We start from the raw sequence: 26,544 nt of genomic DNA on the forward strand, positions 1-26,544 counted from the left end.
CGATACCCACCGCCTTCCAGGAACCGTTCAGAAACGCCAAAGCCTTTGCAATGCCCACCGGTACTGTCTTTACCAACACAAAACCCACTGTTGAACCAGTCCAAGGTACCAGGACAAGCTTCCTCAGAGATCTCCCAGAACACCTTGAAGCTCCAAAGAGATCCCCATAGGTCAGAATGCCCTTTAGACTCACATGGAGAACTATCAAGAACCCCTATGGAACCTAGGGCAATTCCCGAGTCAGGGCCACAAGGACAAACATCAATATCAGGGCTTTCAGGGACCAGAACCATCTCTGGGCATGCAGGCAGACTGGCAACATCAGAACATGTCCCCACTAAGGAAGCATCAGAGCACGCTAACACCTTAAACACACTTGGGCATTCTGGCACACAAAGAACATCTGGGCACACTGGCACAAGAGAAACCTCTGGGCATGTCAAGGAACTGTGAGCCTCAGGGTCAGCCAAGACAGGACCAAAACCAGGACTGGCCAAAAAAAAATCATCATGACTAGACTTCGCAACTACTGGATTTTTACACGAGAATGCAGGATCAGACTTAGATGTCGCTGATTCCAGCAAAGTCAGTAACAAATCAGATTCAGGGGCACTAACAAGACAGGACAAATCTTCTGATGTATGCACTGAACCAGATAGGGACTCCACAACTACCTCTGGACTGGACAGAGACTCATTTAATACACTGGATTGGAGCTCATGAGGCGCTGCAGAACAAGTCAGTATTGCAGCAGCCCCCACTGGACTAGGCAAAACTGAGGAATTCCCTGGACAGGAAGGGGACTCTGGAACCTCTGCCACAGCGGCCAGAGAACTAGAATCTTTCAGGATACAGGGCTGGGTTTCAGGAACACTCATCAGACCGGACTGAAATTCTGAGATTTCTATTATTTTGACCAGAGAATCAGAATTATCCATGTTACAGGGCAAGACTTCTGAAACATTCAGAGGACAGGGCTGGAGTTCCTCGGCTGTTACAACACTGGAGAGGGACTCAACAACATTGGTTAAATCAGACTGTGTACAGGGCAAGGTATCTGACACAATTGCTGACGAGGACAATATTTCAATGGCTTCTGCTTTGCTGGGCAGAAATTCATCAAGTTTTATTAGAGCAGACTGTAATTCCAAAACAGCTGCTAGACAAGTGAATATTACTGCAACACCAACTGAGGTAAGCAGTGCTTCAGCCTCCTCTGCTAGAGGGTTTAAAGTATCCAAAGTACTGGGTGAAGCATAAGACTCTGCGACCACAGCTTCACTGGACAGGATCACTGAACAGTCCATATTGCAGGGCAAAACCATGGAAGCACCTGCTGGACAGCATAATGATTCTGTGACCTGAGTTTCATTGGAGAGATCTACTGCACAATTCATGGTACAGGGCAAATTTATTGGAAAATTTTCTGAACAAGGTAATAATTCTGCGATTTCAGGTTCACATAGCAGATGCTCTGAGCTATTCACGAAACTAGAGCGAGGTGTAGAAACAGGAAGATCAAGACACAATGTTTGCGCATCTGAATCACCATTCATTTGTAAAATTGGAAAATTCAGATGCTGGGGTTCTGAGTTTACTAGACAGGATTGCTGGGACTCGGAAACTGATGTAGTGCATCTATTGGCATCTGCTGGATCAGACAGGAGTTGAACTTTATTAACACAGGTAATTTCTGCAGAAGTGTTTGCAGAGACAGGCAAGATTTTTCTGGTGTCTGTTTCACTAAACAAAGAGTCATGAGTACTGGCTAGGCTGGACTCGGAAGTCAGCAGGACCTCTGGATTCTCTGCTGAGAAATTTGCGCAGGGCAAGGTTAAGAATGTATCAGTGGCTTCTGTTTTACTGGGAAGTAACACTGAGTTATCCATGGTACAGGGTGGAATTGCAGGAACTTCAATTTCACACAAAAAGAGCTCCGAATCACCTGCTGAATCAGCCAAAGGTGCTGAAGCAGGCGGGTCAGAACGCCAAATTTGCGAATTCGGAGTCACATAAAAATCATCCAAAATCAGTTCCCACACATCAATCAAGGGAGCCACACAGTCATACCTACACACACCAGCCTCTATTAGGTTATAGGCTGACTTAATGCATGCGTTCAATACCATTTCACTTTTTGCACTGTAAAATTGACAAAATGAACTTGAATCATTCTTCCATTCACAGACCAGGGCTTCCATCTCTCCCCTCTCGAATGGAGGATCCCATGCATACTTAACAGGCAGATCATGGTTTGCAGATATGATTGTGGCAGGCACATGTATAGGGTTAATTAGCAGGTGATTGGCAGATTCCTTATTCTTAAGAATCTCCAATACCTGTAGCAAGTGTTGAACTGTAGTGTATGCAAACTTCCCTTGGTTCACAAATAAGTTGATTTGTTCAATACTCTGTAATATCTCATCATAATCATACTCAGACAATTCTTTTAAACAAAAATCTTTATTTTCCCTAGCCAGGGAGGAAAGTTCATTAGTAGTTTCATAAGTCCATTTAACTCCCCTGAAAGACAATTGCATTTCATTATCTGTTAATGGCAGAATCTCATTATAGGTCTCAGTCGCTAAGGATAACGATTCTGCAGATTGGACACGTTTCTTAGAACGTTTGCGTTTTGCCTTTGACCTTGCGGTTTTTGGTGATTTATTCACAGCTGCAGGAAAATTATCAGTAACACTTTCTGCTTGCTGCTCATTCTTGCAAGCAATTGAAGGAGCAGCTGATTGGCCTGCTGCCAGGAGTTCATTAAGAGGAAAAGGCAATGGATCTATGCGCAACCAGTTATGGATCACAAACGCTAGAAATTCCAGTGGTCTCTCTTTCAAATCGGAATGATTGAGAACATCAAATGCCCACTGGAATAATTCCCCTTTAAACAAAATATAACTTAGTTGGAGTGCCCAGGTTGAAACAGGAGTCGCTTGGAGATCAGGATTGGTCAGGAACCTGGCACATTCAGAGAAAAACTCATTTTCTGTTTCAGAGCTAAGTTCTTCAAATTTCTTAAAGGAACAGGAACCATAATTAACAGTGTCATACTTTCTGGGAATCCCCCCCACAATGGGGATTGGTAATGGGGTTTTCATAATGTAACGCTTGGTGGTGTATTCTCCACAGTCAGCATGCAACGCATGAGCTGGCGTGGAGGAGGTACACACACTAGCACCAGGAAACAGGCTATCCCTAGTATAGTGGAGGGGAGGACTGACTCCAATAGGAGATTGTGGCGCACAGAGCCGGTGCAGATCTGACAGCCACAAACAATGCTTTCGTTATAACGTCTCAGCGCAAAGTAGCGCTGAGCGCACAAACCAGAACTGAGGAGATCAGGACAGGTAGACAGAATGAACGCTTGCTAGCTAGCGGCTACTTAGCGACAGCAAGCGTCCAAAACCAGACAGACTGGAATGAGGCAGCCAATGATATGCGGCGATGGCGTGCCTCACAAAGACAGGACAGGACAGTCAGAAAATAGCAGGATTAAGATAGATGAACGTAACACAGATAAATATACAATAAGTATGTTTTCCTAGCGTATTACAATTACAGCTATCAATGAAACTATTTGTAACTTCTGACTAACATATGTATATATCGGCAATGAACCGATATATGACATAAGCAGGAACGCTGACTAGGACTGGAGTAATACAGGGGACAGGACTCAGAAGGATTCGCTATCTCTTCGCAGAGATGAACGCAATCCACAAACGGTAACAGAACAGGATTCAGAAGGATTCGTTATCTCTTCGCAGAGATGAACGCAATCCACAACCAGAACCAGGAGCAGGGTAACTACCTCAGCACGGGTGGTCACGGTACGCGCAACCTACCAAAACGTGCTGGAAAGCTGACTAACTGCACACAGGATATAAACAGTTCGTGTACGTATACATCAGCGACACTGATGTATTAACGTAACACAAATACAAGGAAAATAATAAACGTGCTGGTATGCATATATATTGGCAATGAACCAATATATGATGCAAAGACCAGCAAAGTATCTTTATAACAAGAAACACGATCGGGGGCTAAAGCGACAGCAAGACAGGCTTAAGCTGAAGCTATGAAAACCCAAGGAAACCCTGCAGGAAGCAGATCTTTATACTGAGGTCATCCAATGGGAGCAGACATGCAGATTCCCACACAGGTGAATGATAATCAGTCACAAGCCGACAGCAGGGAAAGACAGACAACGCTATGCAGCTTGCATGGAAATAGATCAGAACTGCCTGAGCTGCAGCACTACTTCCAGCAATAGCTGCTGCAGCAGCGATCATTACAGAAACATTTAATTATTTGTGTGGTATTAGCTTAAGCAGACTGTGATTGTTGTGACTTCAGATCACATTTTATGACCAATTTGTGCAGAGATACATAAATTCCAAAGGGTTCACATACCTTTTTCTTGCATATATATATATATATATATATATATATATACAGTATATGGCTGCTGTTGCTTTGCCCACTTTTTCTAACCCTAACACACAAACACTCCTTGACCAAGTTTGTGAGCTTTGGACTCCTTGGCATCAATAATTTGTATTTTCCAATTGAAATGAAACAAATCTGATTGGCTGTTTGTGGCTCCACTCCCTCTTCTGAATTTGAACCCAATTCACCCAATGACCAACTGAACCAGGTTTGAGTCTTGTGCCATTAACAGTGCAAGCATAGCAGCAATTTAAATATTCCCCTTGAAAATCAATAGGTGAATTTTGATTGGCTTTTGTAGACTCCACACAATATTTATCTCAGTCACCCAGTGACCAACTGTGCACAGTTTGAGAACCCTACCATTAACAGTGTAAGAATGGCTGCAGTTTTAATTTTCCCACAGAAATCTGTATTTGGCTCTGCCCACTTTTTGTGACCTTGACACACAGTCACTCACTGAAGTTTGCAAGCTTTCAGGTTCCTGCAAAGAGATCTGATGGGCCATTTGTGGCTCCAACCCCTTTAGTGAATTTGAACCCCAGTCACTTAATGACCGACTGTAGCAGGTTTGAGGCCTCTGCCATTAACAGTGTAAGAATGGCAGCAATGTAAATATTCCCATTAAAAATCAATAGGTGAATTTTGATTGGCTGTTGTAGGCTCCACCCACATTCCTGAATATTAATCCCATTCATCCAGCGACCAATTGTGCAAAGTTTGAGAACACTGCCATTAACAGTGTAAGAATGGCTGCAGTTTATATTTTCCCAGTGAAATTTTTTGGCTCAGCCCACTTTTTGTAACCTTTACACACAGTCACTCAGTGACCAAGTTTGTGAGCCTTCGGGTTCCTGGCATCAAAAATGTGTGAATGGAACCAGTTTACCCAGCAAAGAAATCTGATTGGCTGTTTGTGGCTCTGCCCCCTTTAGTGAATTTGAACCCCAGTCACCCAATGACCGACTGTAGCAAGTTTGAAGTCTCGGCCATTGACAGTGTAAAAATGGCAGCAGTTTAAATATTCCCCTTGAAAATCAATAGGTGCATTTTGATTGGATGTTGTAGGCTCCACCCACTTTCCTGAATATTAATCCCAGTCACCCAGTGACCCACTGTGCAAAGTTTGGGAACCCTGCGATTAACAATCTAAGAATGGCTGCAGTTTACATTTTCCATTTACATTGAAAATGGATGGCAGAAATTTGATTGACTGTTTAATGCTCCGCACACTGTTCCTGAATTTGTAACCTCGGTCACCAAGTGACCAGCTGTGCAAAGTTTGAGGACTCTGGCTCGATTACTGTGAGAATGGCAGCCTTTTAAATTTTTTCCATTGACATGGATGGATGAAATCTCTCGCCCAGGTGTGCAGGGGGGATGCGAGACCCCCAGAACATATCATTCCAGGTAGTAAGGGATCTGCATACCAAGTTTCGTTGAAATTGTAGGTATATACATACATACACACGATTTTATATATATACTGTAGATATATACTGTACACATTTTGCAACAATTGCATGTGCTTATATATATTGCTGTCTTAATTTATATATTATATATGCACATGTACTTTTAATAACTTTTTAACAACCTTTTTACCTTGCACCAGTCACTTATAGATCACACCACAGGTTCTTATACCTTTAAACCAATATCTGCACATGTATGGACTTACAAATACTTATTATAGGAATACAATATTATGTTTAATTAGCTTCCTATGCAATTATTACGTTTTTGCATTATGCACATGGATAAGAAAATGAAGTATCCTTTGAAATGGGCCACAATGTATTACAATTATATATGCACATGAACGTGCAATTGTTGCAAAATTATGCTATGAATGGCATTTTGGACCAGTTTATAAGACCATGTTGTTTACAGGTCAGTTACATGTTTCTTACATGTGTATATATGTGCATATATATATATATATAATCAATCATCAAGGGGTGAGCAGCACAAACCAACTTTTAATGCAATTTTTTTTTTTTTTTTTGCAAAGTATGCACGCAGCAGTGGAGACCCCAATCCCCACAAGAAATATAACATACAGAGGGGCTGCAGCACACAACAGGAAAACAGTGACAGGGGCTCTTGGTTACGCTTTAACGCGTTTAAGCTCACCAACTGCGCCAAAGTGTCCCCGATCTGGTGAGTCCTACTCTAACCATACAATGCTAGTTTTTATCAGCAGTCTAGTGGGAACTAATCCAAAAACCCAAGAGTCAACTAAATGGGAAAAAAGGAAATTAAAAACACCTCACCTTTCACTAGCTACCAAACGAACTCTCTGGACATGTGCAATGCACTCATTTATGTTAAGTTGGTTTGTGCTGCTCACCCCTTGATGATTGAACACATAAATGAGTGCATTGCACATGTCCAGAGAGTTCGTTTGGTAGCTAGTGAAAGGTGAGGTGTTTTTAATTTCCTTTTTTCCCATTTAGTTGACTCTTGGGTTTTTGGATTAGTTCCCACTAGACTGCTGATAAAAACTAGCATTGTATGGTTAGAGTAGGACTCACCAGATCGGGGACACTTTGGCGCAGTTGGTGAGCTTAAACGCGTTAAAGCGTAACCAAGAGCCCCTGTCACTGTTTTCCTGTTGTGTGCTGCAGCCCCTCTGTATGATATATATATATATATATATATATATATATATATATATATATATATATATATATATATATTATTTTTTTTTTAAATATGAATAATGTAAATAAATTAGATCCACTGACTGTATATAGTATTTTGAAATGTGAACATTCAGTTTTCTGGTGCCAGTACAGATGCACATATGTTTTGATTAGGCACTTGATTGACCTGAGGAAGCAGGCAGAGACCCGTGAAATTCATTTTTTTTTAAATTGTGCTTGAATAAACGTTACCAAAAATCCTTGTTGTTTGGCGTGGTTCATTTGGAGAGGTAAGATAACCCATATACTTTATTTTATCATATTTTACTCTGTGAGTAAAAACCCTAAAAACACTCTCTTGTTTCCTCCTATTTCTTTAAATTGTAAACTCGCAAGGGCAAAGCTCTCTCCCCCTTTTGTGTCTTGGAATTTGTTATACATTTTATTCATCATCTTACTTTTGTCACTGTGATTACCAATTCTGTATTTTGTTCCTATTCTGTATTTTGTATATTGGCTTATATCAGTGTCTTTTTTAAACCTGTCCTTGTCACTCCCCAACGGCACATGTTTTGCAGGCAACCTCACCTATGCACAGGTGGGGTAATTAGTGTCTCAGCTACATGGAATCTGCCTAGCTGAGACACTAATTACCCCACCTGTGCATAGGTGATGTTGCCTGCAAAACATGCACTGTTGGGGAGTCACAAGGACAGGTTTGAGAAACACTGGTGTATATCATTGTTTGTATTATTATGTGCCCCATGTTTTGTTTCTTACTTTGTACAGCGCCTTGGAATATGTTGGTGCTTTATATAATAACTAGGCTACTGTCACAGGAGCCCTAGTGGCTGACCGCACTTAGCCTTCTAAACGGTGCCAGCGCACAGATCGTGCGAACTCTGGTCGCAGTCAATGCGCAGGAACCGTTAAGAATTAGCCGCAGACAACTCAGAAGGGAGCCTGTGAGACACGGGTGATTACAACTTCACCCACTGGTTCAGAGTAAACTGCCACCACCGCGGTTACCATGGGACCGTGGAGCCCCCTAACTGACTGACTAGTCCTGCGAATAAAACGGTTAAACACACGGTATTCTGTCTAGCCAACAACAAACAAACAGTAGCGTATCTTCAGAGACCCGGGATCAGTTCTGTGTGTGCTGATAAGCAGGGTAGCGGACAGTGAATGACTTGGAGAAAGTCGTTTATTCACGCAATATAAATAATTAATATATACAGACAATTATTAAAATCAACAATTATTAAAACAGTAATAGCCAGTATAAAAAATAAAAGAAGGGAGAAAAATACTTAGTTCCTGGAAAGATGTCCTTTTTGTGGGAAAAACAGAGTTCTGGGTTTCAATCAAAGTTCAGAGTTCAGACCAAGGTGGATGCCAGCATATCCTCAAGCTGGCACCGATGAGTTCAAGATGTTTTCAGGGTGGAGGACACTGAGTTTGGCTCCTCTGCCATTCTTATGCCCCTGATTCAGTAGGAGGGAGTGAGGGACGGGCCCACACACCCCCTTAGAACATGAGATGAGTCCTCCCCTTGTTCTGGGGGACCAGAAATCATGCCTTAACCATATATGGGCTCTATCTCACAGAACCGTACAGGTCAGGGCAGATTTACTAATATTTTCAGGTCTGCCTCGATTTACCCAGCGCCCTGATACCAGACATGAGGGGTGGGACCCCTGTGGTATCATCAGGACACTTTCAAACTGCCTAACTGGCAGTCCTTACCGCAGAATGTTCTGAAACTTCCTCAGAACCAGCATCGGGACTCATGCTACACTTCCCCCACGTTTGGCGAAGCTGCCATCTCAGGAACCCCAGAAATATGACAGATCTGGGAAGTTATGGATTATGCTATGAGACTCAGGTTTATTCAGGATGTGTTCTAGCTGCTAACAGCTGATTTCCCTTTGATCTTTACCAGAGAGCAAGGTGTCAAGACCTCCCGAGGATTTGTAGCCTGCCTGGCTGCACCTAGGCATCCTGATCACCCTTTGGTTAATTAACATCTACATGAGATCAGCTAGGTGTCACCTGGTTCCCAGAACAGAAAGGGGAATTGTGCCTTCCACAGGGAAGATGTCCAAGCTAATTAACACCTCCCCCCCAGGCTTCCACTCAGCTAAGACAGATCCCCCAGCTGTTCCTAGGCAGAGGGACACTACACATCAAATCTTGGTTCTATTGATCTGAAGCGCAATCGATGCAGGGAATCGAGTGCGATCGTTCTTTTCTTCACGGGCGGTTCCAGGACGCGCCTGCGGCCCCGCAACCGTCCGTGACAGCCCTCCCCCTTGTCTGCGGCTTAGCCACACATCCGCAAGATGTGTGGCGGCGCCGCTAACCTGGCTGACGGGCCTCGAGTTGCCGGTACGGCGGGAAAACCTATTGGAGCCTGTGGCTCGGTTCCCCGGGACCGGTCGCGGTCTGCTACCCTCAGGGTTGACCCGACATGGACCGTTCTGGACAGGGCGTTTGCGCCACTGCAGTCGGACGTGGTGTCTGCCGGGACTGCTGACAACGGGCAGTGGGTTGGTTAGGTCAACAGCCAGCCCACGCAGGGTTCCCCTGCTAAGTGGCTGTGGACCTAAGGGAACCCCGCGGGAATCCCTGGACCTTCCCAGCTCCTGACAGACGGCACATGCCCTGCAGTAGTTTGCTACATCCCTGTTCATCCGGGGCCAATAAAACTGGTTCCGAATACCGGCAAGTGTCTTGCGGACACCCGAGTGCCCTGTCAGAGGATTACCATGTGCGGATTTCAGCACATGTCCCCTGAACGCACTCGGGACCACAAGCCATTTGGTATTCGCGTGGGATCTACCTGTAGGGGGCTGTACAGACTCACTGTACAGTCTCCCACCTTCCCAGTACACCTTGAAAGCAGCCCTGTCTGCGAGGGGCTCAGCGGCTTGCTGCCTGAGCATCTCCAGGCTTGGGTCGCTTTGTAGTGCTGCTGTGAGTACAGCGCTGTCAGTTTCAGCCAACTGGCTCATGTCACACAGGGCCAGCGGCTGAAAGGTCTCATCCCTGCGGTCAGAGGAGGGGGAGGAGGCCGGAACCCCCTCCACCTGTTCTGAGCTCGGGTTCTGAGCAGTGCAGCTGCGCGGTACTGCTAGCACAGGTACACTGTCAGAATGGCACAGACGGACATTATTCAAATCATCATTGCATGCAGTAATGACATTGACAGGTATAGACATTTTTTTCATTACAGACAGGTTGTACAGTAAACGCAGGTACAGTTACAGCATCATCACAACAGACAGTCTGTACATCAAACTCAGGTGCCTTTGAAGCAGGCACTATTGAACCTGGTACCCTTGAACTGGGCACATTCAACCCACCTCCCCCTGGTGCTCCCCCAAGTGTATAAAGTACCTGGTGGTTGGTGGAGAGTCCGTCTCCTTCCGTGAGCGACAAGGCGGTCGTGGCAGGTTCATAGTAGGACACAAGCTTGCCCAAATCAGTCCCCAGCAACACAGGGACTGGGAGATCCTTCATAACCCCAACAACCCTTTCGTGGACTCCTCCTACTCCCCAATCCAGCTTCACTCTTGCGTGGGCTATGTGAAAAAGGGTGCCCTCTACTCCAGTAAGGGCAAGGGATCGGCTGGAGCTGATGCTCTCCTTTGACACAAGGTGTGAGTGAACTAACGTGATGTCAGCTCCGGTGTCTCGAAATCCGGTGACAACTTTGCCGTTCACTCTAACAAGTTGCTGCTGGTCGGTTCGGTCGCGGATTTCCTTTCCGCGGGCAAACAGGACAAAATCTGATGATCCAGGCTGTGGTTCGCTGGCAGGTTGCCTCTGCTGTGGGTGAGGTACAGGTGATGCAGATGATCCAGGTGCTGGTGGTGTCTGTCTCCGCTCCGGACAGTCGAATTTCATGTGTCCCGGCTGGCGGCAGTAGTGACAGGTGACCTCTCCAGGGGCTGCAGCCCTGGGTGCAGAAGCTGCGCTGGGTGGCCTCTGTGGCGGACGGCTCACAGGGGCAGGAGAGTCTGCCGAGGTATTGGACTGACCTCCTCTCCAGCTGGATGGTGCGGTTCTGCGTGCATCAGACACCCGGGTAGTTGCAAAGGTCTCCGCGAGGTCTGCAGCGACAGTTGCTGACGCAGGCTTGCGCTCCAACACAAACTGCCGTACATCAGCAGGGCAAATGTTCAGAAATTGTTCCAGGACTATCAAGTCCTCCAGGACATCATAAGACCCTTTGGTGAGGCCTAGAGTCCACTGGCGGAGTGTGGTGAGCAAGCTGCTGACCACATCTCGGTACGAATCAGAAGACTTTTTCTGCCAGGCCCTGAACTTTTTCCGATAGGCTTCTGGCGTCAGCTGGTACTTAGTAATGATAGCGTCTTTTATAGCAGCATAATCATTATCCTTCTCCGCAGGCAATTCTGCGAAGGCATCAAGCGCTTTGTAGCGCAGCAAAGGTGTCAGATGTCTGGCCCACTGGTCTTGGTACAGACGATACTGACGGCATGCTTTTTCAAAAGACCGCAAAAACAAGTCAATGTCTGTGTCTTTTTCAATATTAGCAAATTTAAATTTTGCACTTACGGGTGGTGCAGCTCCTTCAGCAGGGAGGCTGGGCGGTGAACTCCGGCTGGCCTGTTGCACTTTTGCCATGTTTAGCTCATGCTGTCGTTGGCGCTCCCGTTCTCGCTCAGCGGCATCCCTCTCCGCGTGGCGTTCTGCAGCAGCAGCAGCAGCAGATTGGCGCTCCTCACGCATGTACTGCAGGTACTTATCCAGGTCAGTGTCCATCAGCTTTCGTAATGCCTGCTGCATTAGCGGATCAGTACAACCGGATAGTCCAGTACTGGCCGGTTCCAGGCGAGTACTTTCAGAAACTCTGGGATTGGGGTCCATACTGACAGTCTCTGGCGTAACTGTTGCAACAGGGCCCGCAGGATGCTCAACCTCTGTACGCCTAGGATCTTCAGCCTCTGGTTCCCCTCGATTGTCAGATGGGCTGGTATCCACCTCAGCGGACACTCCCGGCTCCCGCAGTTGCTGGGTATCCCATCTGGACAAGTCTGCTATCAGGTCCTGTTGTTTCCTGCGGCGGACGTCAATGCCTCTCGCTTGGCAAAGATTTTGCAGGTCCGACAGGCACATGTTCTGGTAATTCCCGGACATTTCCATGCCAAATAAAATAAAACTTTTGGGGAGGGGTACTGGCTACACAGTCTCTCTGTATATATAAAAAATATATTGCCTTCCAGCTACACCAACGAATTAGTTCGTTTCTTGATAGCGCTAGCGCTATCTTAGATACTTTCAGCACAACACAGATCCCAACCGCTGCCTAACACTGTCACAGGAGCCCTAGTGGCTGACCGCACTTAGCCTTCTAAACGGTGCCAGCGCACAGATCGTGCGAACTCTGGTCGCAGTCAATGCGCAGGAACCGTTAAGAATTAGCCGCAGACAACTCAGAAGGGAGCCTGTGAGACACGGGTGATTACAACTTCACCCACTGGTTCAGAGTAAACTGCCACCACCGCGGTTACCATGGGACCGTGGAGCCCCCTAACTGACTGACTAGTCCTGCGAATAAAACGGTTAAACACATGGTATTCTGTCTAGCCAACAACAAACAAACAGTAGCGTATCTTCAGAGACCCGGGATCAGTTCTGTGTGTGCTGATAAGCAGGGTAGCGGACAGTGAATGACTTGGAGAAAGTCGTTTATTCACGCAATATAAATAATTAATATATACAGACAATTATTAAAATCAACAATTATTAAAACAGTAATAGCCAGTTTAAAAAATAAAAGAAGGGAGAAAAATACTTAGTTCCTGGAAAGATGTCCTTTTTGTGGGAAAAACAGAGTTCTGGGTTTCAATCAAAGTTCAGAGTTCAGACCAGGTGGATGCCAGCATATCCTCAAGCTGGCACCGATGAGTTCAAGATGTTTTCAGGGTGGAGGACACTGAGTTTGGCTCCTCTGCCATTCTTATGCCCCTGATTCAGTAGGAGGGAGTGAGGGCGGGCCCACACACCCCCTTAGAACATGAGATGAGTCCTCCCCTTGTCCTGGGGGACCAGAAATCATGCCTTAACCATATATGGGCTCTATCTCACAGAACCGTACAGGTCAGGGCAGATTTACTAATATTTTCAGGTCTGCCTCGATTTACCCAGCGCCCTGATACCAGACATGAGGGGTGGGACCCCTGTGGTATCATCAGGGCACTTTCAAACTGCCTAACTGGCAGTCCTTACCGCAGAATGTTCTGAAACTTCCTCAGAGCCAGCATCGGGACTCATGCTACACTTCCCCCACGTTTGGCGAAGCTGCCATCTCAGGAACCCCAGAAATATGACAGATCTGGGAAGTTATGGATTATGCTATGAGACTCAGGTTTATTCAGGATGTGTTCTAGCTGCTAACAGCTGACTTCCCTTTGATCTTTACCAGAGAGCAAGGTGTCAAGACCTCCCGAGGATTCTTAGCCTGCCTGGCTGCACCTAGGCATCCTGATCACCCTTTGGTTAATTAACATCTACATGAGATCAGCTAGGTGTCACCTGGTTCCCAGAACAGAAAGGGGAATTTTGCCTTCCACAGGGAAGATGTCCAAGCTAATTAACACCTCCCCCCAGGCTTCCACTCAGCTAAGACAGATCCCCCAGCTGTTCCTAGGCAGAGGGATACTACAGATCAAATCTTGGTTCTATTGATCTGAAGCGCAATCGATGCAGGGAATCGAGTGCGATCGTTCTTTTCTTCACGGGCGGTTCCAGGACGCGCCTGCGGCCCCGCAACCATCCGTGACAGCTACCTAAGCCCGTTTAAAAACAGGCTCTAGGTAGTGATTTAACTGTGCGCACCCACCTGCCCGCCGCACGCGCGCACACGGCCGCCCTGCTCCCTGGTCTCACCTCCCGTCTCAACGGCTTCGGACGGACAGACAGGGAAAGTAGATGACGCAGGGACAGTTAGGTTTTATTGTATAGGATAATAATAGACATTAATTCAAAGCCTGCATGCAGCGAGTTAATAATGTGATCTGTTACAATGCAGTACTTTAAACAGCTCCATAGAATTGTATGGGTGGTGAGTTGACATGCAGTATTATTCTGCAACGCAACTGAGACTGTGAATTAGCCCTTACACTAACTGAGTTTTTGTCACTAACCTTCCTAACCTCTAAACTGCCTTGCCTTCTCAAAAAGAACAGTATGCATGCATTAAAAAGGGAAATCCAGATATTGCAGAGCTCTTGGCACTGCACTGAGGTATAAGGTATCCAAATGAAAGTGTTCAAAGCAAGGAGACCTGTCTTGATCTCCATGCTGGCACAGATTAGGACTTCTCGGAAATAATCTGTGCATCATTCAGCAATGTGGATCATTATTTAATGAGGCAAAGTGCAGAGAGCATTTCCTAGTACATTGCATCATTCTGAATATTAGCAGGCATATTGTTGAGTTACAGAGTTACTGTATGCACAATTAATTCCTTTAAATCGGTACAATAGTTTTTTTTTATGTTATTTGGTTTTTCACTATTTTATGTTTTAGTAAATATACCTTAGTATACCTTGAATCTGTTTATGCACATTAGAGTATTAGTCTTATTGATCTTTTATTTACTCCTTTTAATTCAGAATTTCAAGAATTACTATTAAGAGGTGCTTGTTGCTCTCCCATTTCCCATTTACAACACATTAACAGTAGTAATCTGCCATACAGATCTTTAGAAATACATTATTTTTCCAGATTGGGGCTCACATGTCGCTGTGGGCTGAGCTGTTCCATTCAGCAGACTGCCAGATCCCTCTGTGATCCAGAGTGTCTGGGACACGCCCCCTCCTAAGTCTGCACTGTGCTGCAGCCAGTTCTGCAGAAGGGAGAGCGAGTGCACACCCATGCCACACCCATTTTCATTATGTACAGTAAGTGGGAGGGTGAATGGCAGTTTGGATCATGCTGTGCTCCCTCACAGAAGGAACTGCAGTATGGTAAGCTGCGCCTCAGCTACAGAGAGGAATGAGAGCGGAAACCAGCACAACCAGGGGCTTTAAACTGTGATAGATAGATAGATAGATAGATAGATCATTCATATATACAGTATATATATATATATATATATATATATATATATATATATATATATATATATACTACCTGATTGCCCGTGTTGCCCGGGTATGCATTTAGCTGGTGTTGGCTGCACCCACTTTTTCTAATCCTAACACACAATTACTCAATCTCCAAGTTTGTGAGCTTTGCGGTCTTTGGAATCAATAATTTGCATTAAAATGAAACAAATCTGATTGGCTGTGGCTCCACCCCTTTTCTGAATTTGAACCCCAGTCACCCAAGGACAACTGCACCAGGTTTGAGGCTTGTGCCATTAACAGTGCAAGAATGGCAGCAATTAAATTTTCCCGTTGAAAATCAATAGGTGAATTTTGATTGGCTGTTGTAGGCTCCACCCACTTTTCTGAATATTAATCCCAGTCACCCAGTGACCAACTGTGCAAAGTTTGAGAACCCTGCCTTTAACAGTGTAAGAATGGCTGCAGTTTACATTTTCCCTGTGAAATTTGTATTTGTATTTGTCTCCACCCACTTTTTGGTTATGGGGATAAAAAGTATCCTATATGTTATTCCAGGTAATGTACTATGTGTGTGCCAAATTTCATTCAAATCCGTTCAGCCATTGTTGCGTGAGTCAGTAACAAGAAACCAAACATCCAATCTTTCGCATTTATAATATTAGTGAGATATATATACTGTATATACAGTGGGTTGCAAAAGTATTTGGCCCCCTTGAAGTTTTTCACATTTTGTCATATTACTGCCACAAACATGAATCAATTTTATTGGAATTCCACATGAAAGACCAACACAAAGTGGTGTACACATGAGAAGTGGAACGAAAATCATACATGAAAAAATGTAAGAAACCGAGAGCCCAATATAGTGCAGTATGTCTTGGCAATTGGAACAAGACAGAACAACAACGGGTAATATACTCACAAGTCTGGGTTACCACCAAGGCAACCACTGGAAATGCAGGTGGGGAGAATTATAACCTGACCCCACTCAGGTCTAAGAAGTCGCTCTCTGTAGACAGGAAAAAGCGGGGATGCACCCCTCCACCAAGGGTGGACTAGATCAATGAAGAATGAGGAGTAACAGAGGCGCCAAATTAGAGTAAAATATTTAAGAAACAATTTAAAAGGAGGGGGGTTGGTGGTTACCACCCTCAAGTATAAAGTGACCAGCCAATGAGTCGTATATAAGTAGACAATAATTTATTTTAAAATCTCCAGGCAGGCAACGCGTTTCACGGGTCAAAAGCCCGCTTCATCAGGCAATCAATTTTGGAGATACACACGACTGTGTCAATTTGAAGGTAAAGCGCCAACTGTGATCTGAATCTGAAAATCATACATGATTCCAAACATTTTTTACAAATAAATAACTGCAAAGTGGTGTGTGCATAATTATTCGGCCCCCTTTGATCTGAGTGCAGTCAGTTGCCTATAGAAATTGCCTGATGAGTGCTAATGACTAAATAGAGTGCACCTGTGTGTAATCTAATGTCAGTACAAATACAGCTGCTCTGTGAGGGCCTCAGAGGTTGTCTAAGAGAATATTGGGAGCAACAACACCGTGAAGTCCAAAGAACACACAAGACAGGTCAGGGATCAAGTTATTGAGAAATTTAAAGCAGGCTTAGGCTACAAAAAGAATTTCCAAAGCCTTGAAAATCCCACGGAGCACTGTTCAAGAGATCATTCAGAAATGGAAGGAGTATGGCACAACTGTACACCTACCAAGACAAGGCTATCCACCTAAACTCACAGGCCGAACAAGGAGAGCGCTGATCAGAAATGCAGTCAAGAGGCCCATGGTGACTCTGGACGAGCTGCAGAGATCTACAGCTCAGGTGGGAGACTCTGTCCATAGGACAACTATTAGTCATGCACTGTACAAAGTTGGCCTTTATGGAAGAGGGGCAAGAAGAAAGGCATGGTTAACAGAAAGCATAAGAAGTCCCGTTTGCAGTTTGCCACAAGCCATGTGGGGGACACAGCAACCATGTGGAAGAAGGTGCTCTGGTCAGATGAGACCAAAATGGAACTTTTTGGCCAAAATGCAAAACGCTATGTGTGGCAGAAAACTAACACTGCACATCACTCTGAACACACCATCCCCACTGTCAAATATGGTGGTGGCAGCATCATGCTCGGGGGTGCATCTCTTCAGCAGGGACAGGGAAGCTGGTCAGAGTTGATGGGAAGATGGATGGAGCCAAATACAGGGCAAACTTGGAAGAAAACCTCTTGGAGACTGCAAAAGACTTGAGACTGGGACGGAGGTTCACCTTTCAGCAGGACAATGACCCTAAACATAAAGCCAGGGCAACAATGGAATGGTTTAAAACAAAACATATCTATGTGTTAGAATGGCCCAGTCAAAGTCCAGATCTAAATCCAATCGAGAATCTGTGGCAAGATCTGAAAACTGCTGTTCACAAACGCTGTCCATCTAATCTGACTGAGCTGGAGCTGTTTTGCAAAGATGAATGGGCAAGGATTTTAGTCTCTATATGTGCAAAGCTGGTAGAGACATACCCTAAAAGACTGGAAGCTGTAATTGCAGCAAAAGGTGGTTCTACAAAGTATTGACTCAGGGGGCCGAATAATTATGCACACACCACTTAGCAGTTATTTATTTGTAAAAAATGTTTGGAATCATGTATGATTTTCGTTCCACTTCTCACGTGTACACCACTTTGTATTGGTCTTTCACGTGGAATTCCAATAAAATTGATGTGTAATAGTAATGTGACAAAATGTGGAAAACTTCAAGGGGGCCGAATACTTTTGCAACCCGCTGTGTGTGTGTGTGTGTATATATATATATATATATATATGTATATATATATATATATATATATATATATATATATATATATATATATATATATATATATATTTATTATATATACATACATACCAGTATACACACACATACATGTCTACTGCTCATGTGATTTACAGGGAGTTAATAATAATAATTTCTGTATATCCACTTTAAATACATCAGCTGTGTGACAAAAATAGAACTGCGTGCAAATGCCCATTTAAAAGAGTTGCATTATTATTTCAAAGAATTCAAATATTTTAAATGGTCTTCATGGAGATGCACACAGCACATCATTATCCTAGTAAAAACACTGTGGGAAAAGTGTCAGAACTATATAAACACAAAGTAACAGGGAGAAGAGGAAAAAAAATATAAGCATAAGTCTAGTATGTATTATCTCTTTTTTATGTATACTATTTTTGTATATACAGTGCAGCAGGAAACAGTTTGGTATCTGTTTTTCTTTTGCAAAACCTGTGACACGGAGATGTGTTTTTAGAACATATACACCAGTCCCCAGAGACTAGTAGCGTGCTTGCATTGTACAGGTGAATGATGTATAACACCCCATGTATTGCCTTTAGGTATTGTAGATGTGTAAGGAGGATTCACATCACAGTTCCTGGAATGTTGTGCTGTGTATCCTGGGTGATGCATTGTTACTATTTATAGCTATATGGAAAGATTTCATGCATTATGTGGGTGGAGTTAGATGGTTACATATATAAAGAGGCAAAGGAGCTCTGGCTACGGACTGTCTCTGCCTGGAAGAAATATGTTTTTTGGTCTGTTGTATGAAATATTGGAAAAGCCAGCAATGCCATTGTTATATTGTAATTTACAGTGTCCAAAAAAATAATCTGTGATTAAAAAAAAAAAAAAAAAACACAAAAAAAGGATCACCATTTCCCACCCCCTGAATCCTCCATCTTTATAAAGGACAAATTGCCCTGCTCATTCATTTCCCACACACTCTGTGATTAAAACCACTTAGGTTTGATCCCTCAGAAGTGTTTAGGTCTGAGGTGCATACACACGCCCAGTTACTGCCGCATGGTGCACAGTCATGTCACTAGACTGAAGATGATGTGCACTGTTACTATGGAGAGAGGAAGAGGGATAACATTGTGGCAGCTTCCATTGGACAGGGTTAGGAGGGGAACAATGTGCTAATTTGTCATTTATACTGGATCAAAGGGGGGCAGCTCTACTGTTCATGCTAGATTCTCAGGTAAGTTGTTTCTCCCACTCTGTAGCAACAACACATACCGTATCACTCGGTGCCTAGAACTTTCACCCAAGCTATCGGGTCGTGATGGCTACAGGCCACAGGGCCTTTAAGGAACAAGAAGAGGGCAGTCTGATGACAGATGACAGTCTGTGATCCAGGAGGTGGCCAATATCCAATCAGAAAACCTCTACAAAAGCAAAAACAAGCTCTGCAATTGAGGTTATACACCAGGGGTGCCCATTGTGTTGATTGCAATCTTTGGGCCAATCACAAAGGACCACAAGGTAGATCACAGTCACGCATGCTAGAGTGACAAACGCCAAAGTGGAGCACGGTAACACAAAGTGACACACACGCCGCCGCCCGAGTGACATGCTGAGGTTCTTTGCCATGCTAGGAGATGTAAGTTGCAGCGCCAGCAGTAAAATTTGCAGCTGGAGCACTCTGGAGCACTGTAGTATCTTTCTGTCCACTCCATAGACACAGGCTCCCCATCCAAGAAGTACTTAATACACTACAGGCTCGCTGTTCACAGACCCAGAGCTGACTGTCCTCCAGCTTGGAGGGATCGTTATAGGAAAACCTGAACCGAGTAAAATTATTTAAAATAAACACATGATATCCCTACAAATGAATATTACATACTTACCTCTCCATCAGTTCCTCTCCGAAGCATACCATTTTCTTCTTACAACTATTCCTTCCAGTTATGACAAGATTTTGTCAGAACTGAAATATATCAGTTACTGTCAGTTATATATAAGTTTCTGTCAGTTATAACTGATAGGACAAATGATGAGCAAGATAATGACCATGTTTCCCTATGGCTCAAGTGGGCGATATTACAGTTTAACAGTGTGCTGACCAGGAAGCTGTTATGGGGTAGTGGCCATTTTCAAAATGGAAGACAGAGAATTCCCATTGATCACAGTGGACAAAGAGGACGCAGGAGAGGAGAAAGAGATTAGACTAGGGAGGTATATATGATGTGTATATGTTTATTTTGACTTTTAATTTTAAGTTTAGGTTTGCTTTAAGTAAGCAGTGAGGCCTACACAGCACAATTCTCTGACTGTAATCTAGGTGTCATTTGGGAGGTCAGGCATTCTGGTACTAACAGTTAGTTCAGTTAGTCCATCTCTCCATAAGGGATTCTCAGGATGACCTTTATTCTTAATCAGTGGCGTACCTAGGGTATTTGGCACCCGGTGCTGATTATCAACAGACACCCCCCCTCAAACAGGAAGACAACGTGCGGCGCGCTTAGCCGAAAAATGGGGCTACATTGTGCGGCTGCGCTTAAAAATGGGTGTGGTCATGGACCAAAATGTGGGTGTGGTCACGGGTGGAGACAAATTTACATGAACTTACCAATGGTGGGACATTAGATTAGGACAGTGGTGGCGAACCTTTTGGAGGCCGAGTGCCCAAACTGCAACCCAAAAGTCACTTATCTATCGCAAAGTGGCAACAGCAATTTAAACTAAATACAAACATTTTAACTCATACGTGAACATTATGGAAAATCCAAGTTGAAAATAAACTGTGAAGATAAACAATTTCATCCATCCTACTCCTGAAAAATGTATTGTTTTAGAAACCCCCTCCCCCCGTTTTAATTTTCTGTTTTAAAAAGCTAAAAAAGCAGGTTTAAGGCTATTGTCTCATATGATTATGATTCAGCTTTTCCTATAGTCTCACAGTTAGCAATCATGAGGCCCCCAACAAGACAAATTCAGCAATCATGAGGCCCCCAACAAGTCAAATTCAGCAATCATGAGGCCCCCAACAAGACAAATTCAGAAATCTTGAGGCACCCAACAAATCATGAGGCCCCCAACAAGACAAATTCAGCAATCATGAGGCCACCAACAAGACAAATTCAGCAGTCATAAGGCACATAAATAGACAGCATTTCACATAAATGGGCAGAATGCCCCCTTAATATGGTAGACACCTCTCACCTGGCTTATGAATTCTCCTCTACTGGCTGCTGTGCCTGGCTGGCAATACTGTGTGGACTGAAAGGCCTGGCAGTGATGCTGTGGCCTGGCTGGCGGTGATGCTGTGGCCTGACTGGCGGTGATGCTGTGGCCTGACTGGCGGTGATGCTGTGGCTGGGCTGGCTGGCGGTGATGCTGTGGCAGGCCTGGCTGGCGGTGATGCTGTGGCTGTGCCTGGCTGGTTGAAGTAAATGCTGGCCTGACTGGGGGTGATGCTGTGGCCTTTTTGCCAGCGATTCTGGGCTGGTTGGCTGGTGGTGATGTTGGGCTGGCTGGCCTAGATAGTTTAGGTAGTGAGAGGTGCCCCCTAGTTTAGGTAGCGCCAGGAGCCAGTGTAGGTAGTATAGTAGTCCCCAGTACAGCTAGTATAGTGGCCCCCAGTATAGCTAGTATAGTTCCCCCCAGCCAGTATAGTTGCCCCCAGTAAGTATAGCTAGTATAGTTGCCCCCAGCCAGTATAGCTAGTATAGTTGCCCCCAGCCAGTATAGCTAGTATAGTTGCCCCCAGCCAGTATAGCTAGTATAGTTGCCCCCAGTAAGTATAGCTAGTATAGTTGCCCCCAGTAAGTATAGCTAGTTTAGTTGCCCCCAGTAAGTGTAGCTAGTATAGTTGCCCCCCGTCAGTATAGTTGCCCCCAGCTAGTATAGCTAGTATAGTTGCCCCCAGTAAGTATAGCTAGTATAGTTGCCCCCCGCCAGTATAGCTAGTATAGTTGCCCGACGCTAGTATAGTTGCCCCCCGCCAGTATAGCTAGTATAGTTGCCCCCCGCCAGTATAGCTAGTATAGTTGCCCCCCGCTAGTATAGTTGCCGCCAGTAAGTATAGCTAGTATAGTTACCCCCAGTGAGTATAGCTAGTATAGTTGCCCCCAGTAAGTATAGCTAGTATAGTTGCCCCCCGCCAGTATAGCTAGTATAGTTGCCCCCAGTAAGTATAGCTAGTATAGTTGCCCCCAGTAAGTATAGCTAGTGTAGTTGCCCCCCGCCAGTATAGTTGCCCCCAGCCAGTATAGTTGCCCCAAGTAAGTATAGCTAGTATAGTTGCCCCCAGTATAGCTAGTATAGTTGCCCCCAGCCAGTATAGTTGCCCCCCGTAAGTATAGCTAGTATAGTTGCCCCCAGTAAGTATAGCTAGTATAGTTGCCCCAGTATAGCTAGTATAGTTGCCCCCAGCCAGTATAGTTGCCCCCATTAAGTATAGCTAGTATAGTTGCCCCCAGGAGGGTGAAAGCAGCGCTAGAAGGAGGGGCAGTGGGGGCATCGGTGGGGAGGGGGGAAATACCCCCCCCCCTCACCTGGGACCCCTCCTTCTGCCTCTCTCCCCCTCCATAGCTAACTGTCGGGAAGTGCGGGGCGGCCGGAGACGTGCTAAGAATTACTCACCTCATTTCCGCGTTTCAAGCGTGGAGCGCAGCGTCATGTCGTTACAGGTCTCCGCCTTCAATGCCGCCCACTGTGCTTCCACTAATCAGGAAGCACAGTGGGCGGCATTGAAGGCGGAGACCTGTAACGACATGACGCTGCGGCTGCGCTCCACGCTTGGAACGCGGAAATGAGGTGAGTAATTCTTAGCACGCCTCCGGCCACCCCGCACTTCCCGACAGCTATGGAGGGGGAGAGAGGCAGAAGGAGGGGTCCCAGGTGAGGGAGGGGGGGATATGTCCCCCCTCCCCACCACTGCCCCCACTGCCCCTCCTTCTAGCGCTGCTTTCACTCTCCTGCTGTGCTGCTGTGGGGGGTCGTGGTGACCCCCCCCCCTGGGTGTCTGACACCCGGTGCGCCCCCCCCCCCCCCCTGCGCCCTATGATAGTGTTCTTAATAAAGACATTCCCTGAGAAGTAATTATATAAAGATGCTGGCCAGCCTTCCTGCTCACTGCACACTTTTTTGGCAGTTGGATGGAGCAACTGCCATTCGCTAAGTGCTTTTAAAAATAAAGAAAACCCTGAGAACCCCCCTTGAGAAGATGAGCTAGTCCAAAATCTGTCGGTGATGTCAGATTTCTACTACTTAGGCTAGGTCCACACTAGGCACGGTTGCAGGACGGACGCTGCAGTCCGGGATGAGGGGAAGTACCGCGGACCGCAAACGGATCCGTTTTTACCAAAAAGTGCATCTGTTTTGCATCCGTTTCCGGTCCGTTTTTAACCCCAAAAAACGGACAGAAAACGTTTCTATGGTTTTCAATGGAATTTGGCCAAAAGGGAGGAGTTTTGGGGCCAATAATCAATCATTTTGTAATGGGAATTCAGTGGGCAGGACATGGGTGTGGTTAATTCAGTGAGCAGGACATGGGTGTGGTTAATGTTTAGAAAAAAAGGTTAATTAACCTTTTTTGAGCATGGGGAATGTAGTGGAGGTGGCTGTGGGAGTGGATTTGGAACAATAGACGGGAAGTGGGAGTGGTTTTTCTGTAAAGAAAGTAGATTAGCACCATGTAAGGATATTTGTAATGTACAGGGGAGTGTTTTGGGAGTAGCTTTGATGTCTATTGTGTGAAACACCTGTTTTTTTCAGCACATTCCAGTTGATAGTACCCATGCTGGGTGGGAGAAATATCTCTATAAATGACAATTGTTTGATTTTTTTTTACACACAATTGTCCATTTACAGAGAGATTTCTCCCACTCAGCATGGGTATGTGTAAAAATACACCCCAAAACACATTATACTACTTCTCCTGAGTACGGCAATACCACATGTGTGGCACTTTTTTGCAGCCTAACTGCGCTAAGGGGCCCAAAGTCCAATGTGCACCTTTAGGCTTTACAGGGGTGCTTACAATTTAGCACCCCCCAAAATGTCAGGACAGTAAACACACCCCACAAATGACCCCATTTTGGAAAGTAGACACTTCAAGGTATTCAGAGAGGAGCATGGTGAGTCCGTGGCAGATTTCCTTTTTTTTTTGTAACAAGTTAGAAGAAATGGAAACTTTTTTTTTTTTTGTCACAAAGTGTCATTTTCCGCTTACTTGTGACAAAAAATAATATCTTCTATGAACTCACTATGCCTCTCAGTGAATACTTTGGGATGTCTTCTTTCCACAATGGGGTCATTTGGGGGGTATATATACTATCCTGGAATTCTAGCCCCTCATGAAACATGTCAGGTGGTCAGAAAAGTCAGAGATGCTGGAAAATGGGAAAATTCACTTTTTGCACCATAGTTTGTAAACGCTATAACTTTTACCCAAACCAATAAATATAGGCTGAATGGGTTTTTTTTTTATCAAAAACATGTTTGTCCACATTTTTCGTGCTGCATGTATACAGAAATTTTACTTTATTTGAAAAATGTCAGCACAGAAAGTTAAAAAAAACATTTTTTTGACAAAATTCATGTCTTTTTTGATGAATATAATAAAAAGTAAAAATCGCAGCAGCAATCAAATAGCACCAAAAGAAAGCTTTACTAGTAATGGCCCGGGCTGCAAAAGTGGCCTGTCGCCAGCACACATGAGCGTGTGCGCGACAGGCCGGCGTCAGCTCGTCGCCAGGTCCCTCCGCGTACACACGCAGAAGAGGGACCAGCTCTGCGACGGTAGCTGTCGCCGACGTTCCTCCCCCGCCACCGGAAGCGCTATATTGTACTAAGAGGTTGCTATCGCTAGTCCGCATACTCACGCGGACTAACAACAGTTGCGGCGGAGTTGCGGCGGCGACTGTCGACAGGCGATTCACCGCGCCAATCGCCCGGCGACAGCAGCGACGAGCGACGGTTCGGGGTGCGCGCCCGTGCAACGGCCCATACTCACGGGCGACCTGTCGCCGCAACACGCGCGCGCCGCGTGTTGCGGCGACAATTGTAGCCCGTGAGTATGGGCCATAATAGTGACAAGAAAAGGAGCCAAAATTTATTTAGGTGGTAGGTTGTATGAGCGAGCAATAAACCGTGAAAGCTGCAGTGGTCTGAATGGAAAAAAGTGCCTGGTCCTTAAGGGGGGTAAAGCCCACGGTCCTTAAGTGGTTAACCACTTGCCGACCAAGTGATTTCCCATCGATCTGTGCTGGGTGGGCTCTTCAGCCCCCAGCACATATCGTATTACAGGTAGGGCGATCAGACTTCCCCCCTTTTTTCCCCGTAAGGGGGATGTCCTGCTGGGGGGGTCTGATCGCCACTCTGCTGTGCCTTGCGGGGGGGCTCCTCAAAGCCCCCCTCCGCAGCGCTATTCCCCCTCCCTCTCCTTCCCTCCCTCTCCCTGGCTCTGTGGGCGGTACAGGACGGCGATACGTCCTGTACCGCCTCTGATAGGCTTTAGCCTATCAGACGACGGCGATCACCGGCCAATCAGAGGACGAGGATCTCCGATCTCCTTTACGGCGCTGCTGCAGCTGCAGCGCCGTGCAGTGTAAACACCGGGAATTTCTTCCCCGCGTGTTTACATTTCGCCTGCGAGCCGCGATCAGAGGCTCGCAGGCAGTTCACGTAGACACCCGGAAACCCACAGACAACCAGTTTACGCCAATCGGCTTTAGCTGGTCGTCAAGAGGTTAAGTTAGTAGATCACTTAATTTTGTATTAGCTCAAGATCTGAAAAAGTGTGGCAGCCTCTGGTCTACATAGATCTAGAAAAACATTTGTGCCTTGAAGAAAACTTTAAAATTTTGTTGAGTAAAAAGGTTAACTCTTCAGTTAAGCTCTTTACATTGTTAAGATTTTGGCAAACTTTTTTTTTCCAGCTTTGCTTGGCCCAATAGGCTGCCTGTCACTTGACAGGAAACTTTACAGGCAGCCTATTGGGCCAATCAAAGTGCGGGGATAATGTCCTGTAAAGTGATTGGACCCGCAGGGGCTCAGGGAAGGACGAGTGGAGCTCTTGTCATTGCCAATTAGCAGGCATATGTTTGTAGCGCTCGTTATGCTACTCTGATAAGGCACGCTAACTCTGATAAGGCATGTTAACTCTGATAAGGAATGCTATTTGTTATAGTGAATCAACCCCAAAGTGATTTATATTGTTCTTTTAAACTGTATGTTTTGCTAATAATTATTTTATTTTCTATTCAAATTATAGAGAAGAAAAAATGAAACAAATGCATTATCAGTTTTCAGTTATTATAATTATAACATTAAAAGTGATCCTGTAGATCACTATCCATCTCCTTTATCACAAAACTTTAAAGGGGAACTGAAGAGAGAGGTGTATGTCGGCTGTCATGTTTATTTCCTTTTAAGCAATACCAGTTGCCTGGCAGCCCTGCTGATCCTCTGCCTCTAATACTATTACCCATAGCCCCTGAGCAAGCATACAGCAGATCAGGTGTTTCAGTGG

This window comes from Hyperolius riggenbachi, chromosome 11 (assembly GCF_040937935.1).
Source record: "Hyperolius riggenbachi isolate aHypRig1 chromosome 11, aHypRig1.pri, whole genome shotgun sequence".
Classification (NCBI taxonomy): Eukaryota; Metazoa; Chordata; class Amphibia; order Anura; family Hyperoliidae; genus Hyperolius; species Hyperolius riggenbachi.